Source organism: Astatotilapia calliptera, chromosome 6, assembly GCF_900246225.1.
Source record: "Astatotilapia calliptera chromosome 6, fAstCal1.2, whole genome shotgun sequence".
Classification (NCBI taxonomy): Eukaryota; Metazoa; Chordata; class Actinopteri; order Cichliformes; family Cichlidae; genus Astatotilapia; species Astatotilapia calliptera.
In genome coordinates, this window is record NC_039307.1 from 23249399 (window position 1) to 23256061 (window position 6663).

At 40.1% G+C, this 6663-nt stretch overlaps 1 long non-coding RNA gene across 1 annotated transcript; it reads left to right on the top strand.

Annotated features, from left to right (window-relative positions):
• Positions 1 to 23: 23 nt before the first annotated feature.
• On the top strand, positions 24 to 6522 carry LOC113023306 (uncharacterized). Its single transcript, XR_003272537.1, has 3 exons — positions 24 to 121; positions 6205 to 6327; positions 6420 to 6522. It is a non-coding gene; the product is annotated as an uncharacterized LOC113023306 (long non-coding RNA).
• Positions 6523 to 6663: the final 141 nt, after the last annotated feature.

Consider the following 6663-nt stretch of genomic DNA (forward strand, 5'->3'; position numbering starts at 1 on the left):
GCAGCACGAGCGGAAACGACCGCTGCTGAAGGACGGTGACATTGATTGATAGATCGATTTATTTATTAATTTTAATGTTGTTGTTTTTTCAGGTATGCGCGCGCGCAGGCAACCACGTAAAGTAAGTAAATTTAAAAATTGTTGTGCTTTATGTTGTTGTTCGTTTATGCTGTGTTTGTTACAGGGGCGTAACAAGTCAGTTCTAGGCCCCGAAGCAGATATCTGTGTACAGCTTTAGCCTTGAAGTGGAGCAGCATGGAAACTGTACAAGCAATAGATAGAAGAAGAAGAATGAACATGGAAAGCTTGAAATTAGCTGAATACAAAAGGCCAGAACAATTGGAAAAAATTGCAATTTTTCCAGTAAAGTTCAACAATTGAATCAAATATTTTTGAACTTTACTTTCTTTGAAGCGCTGAAAGGATCAATACTGAATTTGTTATATGCTGTCTTTTGAAAATGAATTTCAGATATGGAATTTATGCCTTTTTGTTATTGTAATGTCTTCACTGACAACCAAAGTCAGAGGTCAGGGGATTAGGCGTGTTCACGTTAGCTTAACTACACTTTGGCTCCTCCATCAGTCAGACGTTACGCCTTTGGTTTGTTACATGGTAACTTTGTCCAAGTTGTTACTATTTTCACTGCTTAGGCAGTGTTTCAATTAATTTGTTGTTGCATCCACCCGTTTTTGGTGTCAGTGGTTGTGAGGAAAAGTGACCAAAATTGTTAAATAGAAATCATCTAATTTTTTTTATCGCATTTGTCAGCATTTTTGTTTTGTTTTTCTATTGGTTTGTATGACTTAATGCGTATTCTGTCCTAAAACCCAAATTCCAAATCCTTTCATCAACTGTGCTGCCAGACCCAACGTGGGTAGAAACATAGCCAGCAGTCCACCACAAGAGGGCAGCAGACAACATGCTTTTGCTTTTGGAGGCTTTTTTCCCCCCCCTTCAGGGTTCAATGACCTGTTGTGGAAAACAACACTTAAGCTCAAAGTGAGCAAAACGAGGGTAGTTACAGATGTATACATTTGTAGTTAAGGAAGTCATTTAGTCTTTTTTTGTCTCTTATTCATTGTGACGCACAGCCTCTCCTTATGTTCTCTTCAGTAGGTGTGTTTAAAACCCTTGAAACAAAAGGTTAAAAAAAGACTCTCTAAGCTGCTTTTGTTGCCACACCTATAGTTTTCTCCACGTTTCACACCTGTGGTTGAAATCCCTCACTGTGTAATGCACATTTTAGAGCTTACACACTGGTTTTGATTCATCTTTCTAAGGTAAACCCAGTTAATTAGCATGGATTATAGGTTGCACTCATTATAAGGGTGTGTTATCTACTTTATTTGTAAAGGCACACGTGTTGAGATGGTGTCACAAATGAACTGTAACATTTCTCAGTTTTGGTGAGTATGCAAAGTTTGAAAATGTTTGCAGCTCCGCACACACGAGCCAAGACAAATAATTTCTTTCCTTCCTTCTTTTTATACTGTCGCCTCATACCAGCTAAACTGTGGCACTGGACCCAGGTTTACTGTAATTTACAGAGCACTAAAGAGAAGACGATTGGTCAGCTTGTTTGTGACAAAAATACACTTCCTCCACTCCATTTTATGCACATGAATGCCCACACGCACACATACACACATGCATAAAAAACAATATGCTTTTGCATACAAGAAACGGTCCAGTTTCTGTTTAGAATTCGCACACTTCATTGTAAACTTTTACATCCCTCGACTGATTTGTGAGTCAAACTGTGCAATATGATTTAGAGGAAACTCAAAATGAAACTAATTTCATATTTTGTGTATTTCCACAGTGAGGTTGGTGTTCTATGTAATAATTACTCTGGCTAATTGCTTTGTAACTTCTCTGTAGCTCATGAAATTTCCAGGTTACATAAATTTCACGCTAACTGTCTGAGACGTGACCATGCAGCACATGTCTTCCTCTTCTTCCTCACAGTCTCACGTCAGAGTGTTTTCTCTTTAAATTCTGAGAGGGGAAGTAGGTACTGCACAAAGCAACATACATGCATATATGTCAGAATAAGGCTGGCATCCAGATCCAGCAAATCATTTTTCTACAGGCATAATTTAAGAGTTACTTGTTTTCTGTTTTCCAGGAAGCCCAAATCATCACCCTTCCACCGCCATGCTTAATAGATGACATGTTATGTTTGTGCTCATATGCTTTGTTTGCTTTTTCACCAAACATGGAGCTGTGCATTATGTCCAAAGGACACTGATCAAGATTTCTAGAAGATGCAACTTTGCAAACCTAAGACATGCTGCCATGTTCTTTTGTAGAGAGAAATGGCTTTCTTCTAGAAACTGTTCAGTCTTTTTCTAATTGTGCTGTCATGAACTTTACAGGCCTCAGCTAGCATGGTAAATGTTAAGAGTCTGAGATATCACATCGGGGGTTTTCTGGAGTTTCTCTGAGCATAGCACGATCAAACCTTTGCTTGGACGTCCACTCCTGAGAATATTTTGGCACCTGAATGGTCCAGACCAGCAGACTGTCAAAACCTTTGCTATTACAAAGGTAGTCACACTTGCTGATTGTAAGTTAATCAAGTGCATTTGACTCTTAATTTCTATGAAAGCAGCATTCCTTTTTAAACGATTCAGATATGAAATATAAAAAAATAAATATAGATTTTCACCCATCTTATATCTGAATCAATTGTAGTTCCACAGACGTGTAAAGCAAATAGGATAATAATACAATAAAAGGACAGCTTATGTCTGTGATTAAGCGCAGATGGAGACTAAACTTGAGTTCATATTGCAGACTTTGACACAGTTATCAATAAAACGATTATATTACTGTGAAGACCGTTTCCTGTAGCTATGCGTGCTGTCATTTTTAAACCTATCAAACGCTAGGTGCTCGTAGGGCTCAGCACCGGTGTCACGGCAGACAACAGACCGGGAAAAGGCACAAGTGGTGTAACTTCCCCTTTCTCTATAAATCTCCAACAGAAAGCCCAAAGGAAGACGTCACCAAAGCTTAATAATTTGCTAATGCCAGGAAATGCAAAGTGGTCTAGCACTGCAAAAACAGCATGCATCTGTCTGCACACACCACACTGTCAATTCACATCCTGTGTCTCGTGGTCATGTGACATTTAAAAATGCCACTGTAAATGACAGCACAGTGCACAGTGGGTCCCTGATGGGCCCCTGAAGGGGAGAGCGAAATTCCATACGCTTAGCATTAGTATCAGCCATATTTCCAAGTAGTGAAGGAGCACTGCATGACAAATGTTAACTTTGTTTGCCTTTTTTTCTTCATGCAATCTCCTTTAATCGTATGCATATGCTTGACTTTTGAGAAAGCTACTAACCCACAGGTGTCCTTGCGATGCTTTACTGGTTTCTAAAGGCCCTGTTGTTTCCCTGAGTTTGACCTGCTATTTTAAAGCATGCAAAAACCACAGGTTCTTAATTCACTCAGACGTCTAATGAGAGCTCTGCAGATTAAAATCATTGATAAAATTCAGCACTGTAACATCAAATTGATTGTCTCTGTTTGAGTCAGCAGCCTCTTTTTTTTTGGTGATTTTTAAATGCGCCATGAATATTGTGCGGCATAGTCCTAGATTGATATATTTCAAATCAGCTGATCTGAAGGGGATTTATTGACTTTGAGATATTTTTTATTTGATCTATTGTCTGGTATGGTATATTTTAAAGGACCAGTCAGAGTTTAAAAAATGTAATAAACTTTTAAGTGAATATATTGGAGAAAATAACTAATCCAGTGTTTGCCTGATAGCAGACAGAACTGTCAACCCACTGCGCTCAATTTAAATCTTCATTCGGCTCGGTGGAGAGGTCACTTGCAAAGGTCGAAGCTCAGTCCTGTGCACAAACGATGGCTATGTGTTCATGCCCCTTAAAATTTGTCTAAGAAGAACCTACATGCTCATAGTTACACCCACGGCCAATTTAGAAAAACAAAATTAACCAAACATGCATTCCTTTGGACTGTGGGAGAAAGCCAGAGTACCAGGAGAGAACTTAGAGACACATGAGGTGAGCATGCAAACTCCACACAGAAAGGCCTCAGCTGGCCAGTGGATTCACCCCAGGACCTTCTTGTTAATCACCAAAACACTGAGCTGCACGTAGGACACTCAACTATATTCTTATTATAGTGATCATAGTGTATGGCTGTCTATTTCCAAAGCCCTCCTAGACATGTTAATCAATGAATTTGTTTATGTAAAACACTCTTTTGGAACAAATCGTAAGGGTTTTTGTAAGTGAACTAAAGTCCATGTAACACAAAGCCACAGCACCCAAAAGATGGAAGGCTGACGTCATAGTGCCAGAGACCATTGCATGGATGGCAGCATGAGGAGGACCAAGACAACAATAGGCAGGTGGTTTTAATGATGTAGTTTCTGTATGGATTTGGTCTGTATCCAGATTTGACAGTTTTGTTTTGTTGCCTGCTCTGATTTTAAGATTGAAGAATTTCTCAATGCTTAATTCATTTTATATCAATTGCAAGACTCAATACATTAAGGCACTTTAAAATTTATTTGCTGTTTCTACAAGCAGCCCTTGGGCAATTTCTAATTTCTTGTCTCATCAGTCGGTTGGTGGTGATACATGACATTTAGCATGAGGCCTTTGAAAGATCCTCCTCCAGCTGTCCCTGGTTAAGAAACACAAGAGTCACTGGATCAGCGTCTTTGGGCTCTTTGTTTGAAGTATGATGGCAGTGTGTTATTAGAGCCACTGTAAATCAGCTGTTCCTGTGCTAATATACTTCAGCTGTCAAACAACTACACAGAGACACACACAGAAAAGTGTTCCTCTGATGTTTGTAAAGGATCACAACTCTAATCCGGGAGCAAACATTTGTCATTATGTTCTGCAGCAGCACAACCCTTCACCAACATACAAAAACTCAATACTGGTCAATATTCACACACGCACACACACAATGGGATTGAGGGCTTTTACACTCTCATTGTCATTGACATTCGGTTTGCAGTATTGTATTTCTTTGAGATTTGAGAGTTGAAATGACTGTTTCTTGAAAAGGCCACACCTTGGTGCTGTGAATTGAGGAGCTGTTTGGGGAAAATGCTTCCCTGAAGCATTAGATTTTTCTCCACGCCACTTTCTTTGTATTTTCTGATGAAATTATTGTTTAATTGTAGGCAGTCTGAGGGAAAACATGATTCATCTCTCTCTAATGCTGGAACAAACACGGGGGGGGGGGCATGTGACTGACAGGCTGTTTAGCACTCATACTCGTACTCTGTTCCTCTCGTTGACAGTAGATTGAACTGACAGACACCTCCTTGAGCGCATGCACATACACACATGCATGCATGCACACACACATACACAGTGGAACCACAGGCCAGACAGAGCTCCATGACAAGTCCTGGTAATTCAACCATAGTTAACTTAATGAGGGTAGTAGACACCTTGACACATACACATACAAGGGGCATGCTATCAAACATGATTGTCGTAGTGTTGAGTGAGACAACCAAAACATCATATGAGAAGACTTGATCGGGTTACCTCTGCAGTCTGAAGTGTGCAGCTGCATAGCAGAGCAGCGTATCATAATCCACTGAATTAGTTTTGTTTGCTGCAGGCTTAAAAAGATAACCTACTGAGCCACCTACATCATGAAATAAGCTCATGGCGTTTTGCTTCTGTACCTCAGCCATGGAGGTTTTGATCATGTTAATACGACAGCAACAAATGTACATACGTACAGTGTGAGCAGTAATATGGGTTTCAGTTTATACTTCATTTGGCATTAACACTTGTTTTAAATTTGAGTTTACTTGTAATTGTGTGCACATCGGTGATGTAAAGAACACTTGTCTGTTCAGTCGAGCAAGAGAAAAACAGATCAAAGTGAAACGAGGATCACATTCACAGAAAGGTCATCTTTGGCCTGGGACAGGACTAGAAATAGATGTATATAGATTATTCTGCAAAATCCGATTTGAGGGGAAGTAAAACATTGGGGTCAGATAATAAGGGGGAAAACCACAAAATGAAATAGTTGAGTTTTTAAAAAAAACAAGAATAAACAACAAACAAGGTTCCCCCATATTAATGCAGTTCCTCCGCCACCCCTCCCTCTGCAGGACCGTGGTGACTTTCAGTGTTTAGTGCCGCTTCTGCTGCTGACACAAGGCTTTTGTTTCAGCCTGGCTCCAAAACAAGAGGAACCCAGAGGACCATACGAGCATAACAGGAGCACAACAAGTGAACCAAACTCGGACACCCTACTGACTCCTGTAACCCAGTTAGCAGAGGAAACTTCACACAAGTAGAAAAGCCAGTTCCTAGTGCATGTCTGCAATGTGTCTGCTTTCCCCATGTGAATGCTTTTTTTTTCTTCTTTTTTTTTTTTGCTGACAGTGGAGGGCTGACTAATTACAGTCCAACTACTGCAGCCACACTTTGATAGGCACCACGCTGCTGCAGCACACAAGCATCTGCAGCCTGCATCGCTGCAGTTTCTGGGGACAAGAACAAACTGTTTTCTGGTGAGAAACTGTCAATATGGTATGCATAAAAAAGAACTGTGTGATACTGTAACATGAAGCCTCTTTTCCACTTGCACTCATTTTTTTTATGCCACACCTGCTTTGAGTGCCACAAT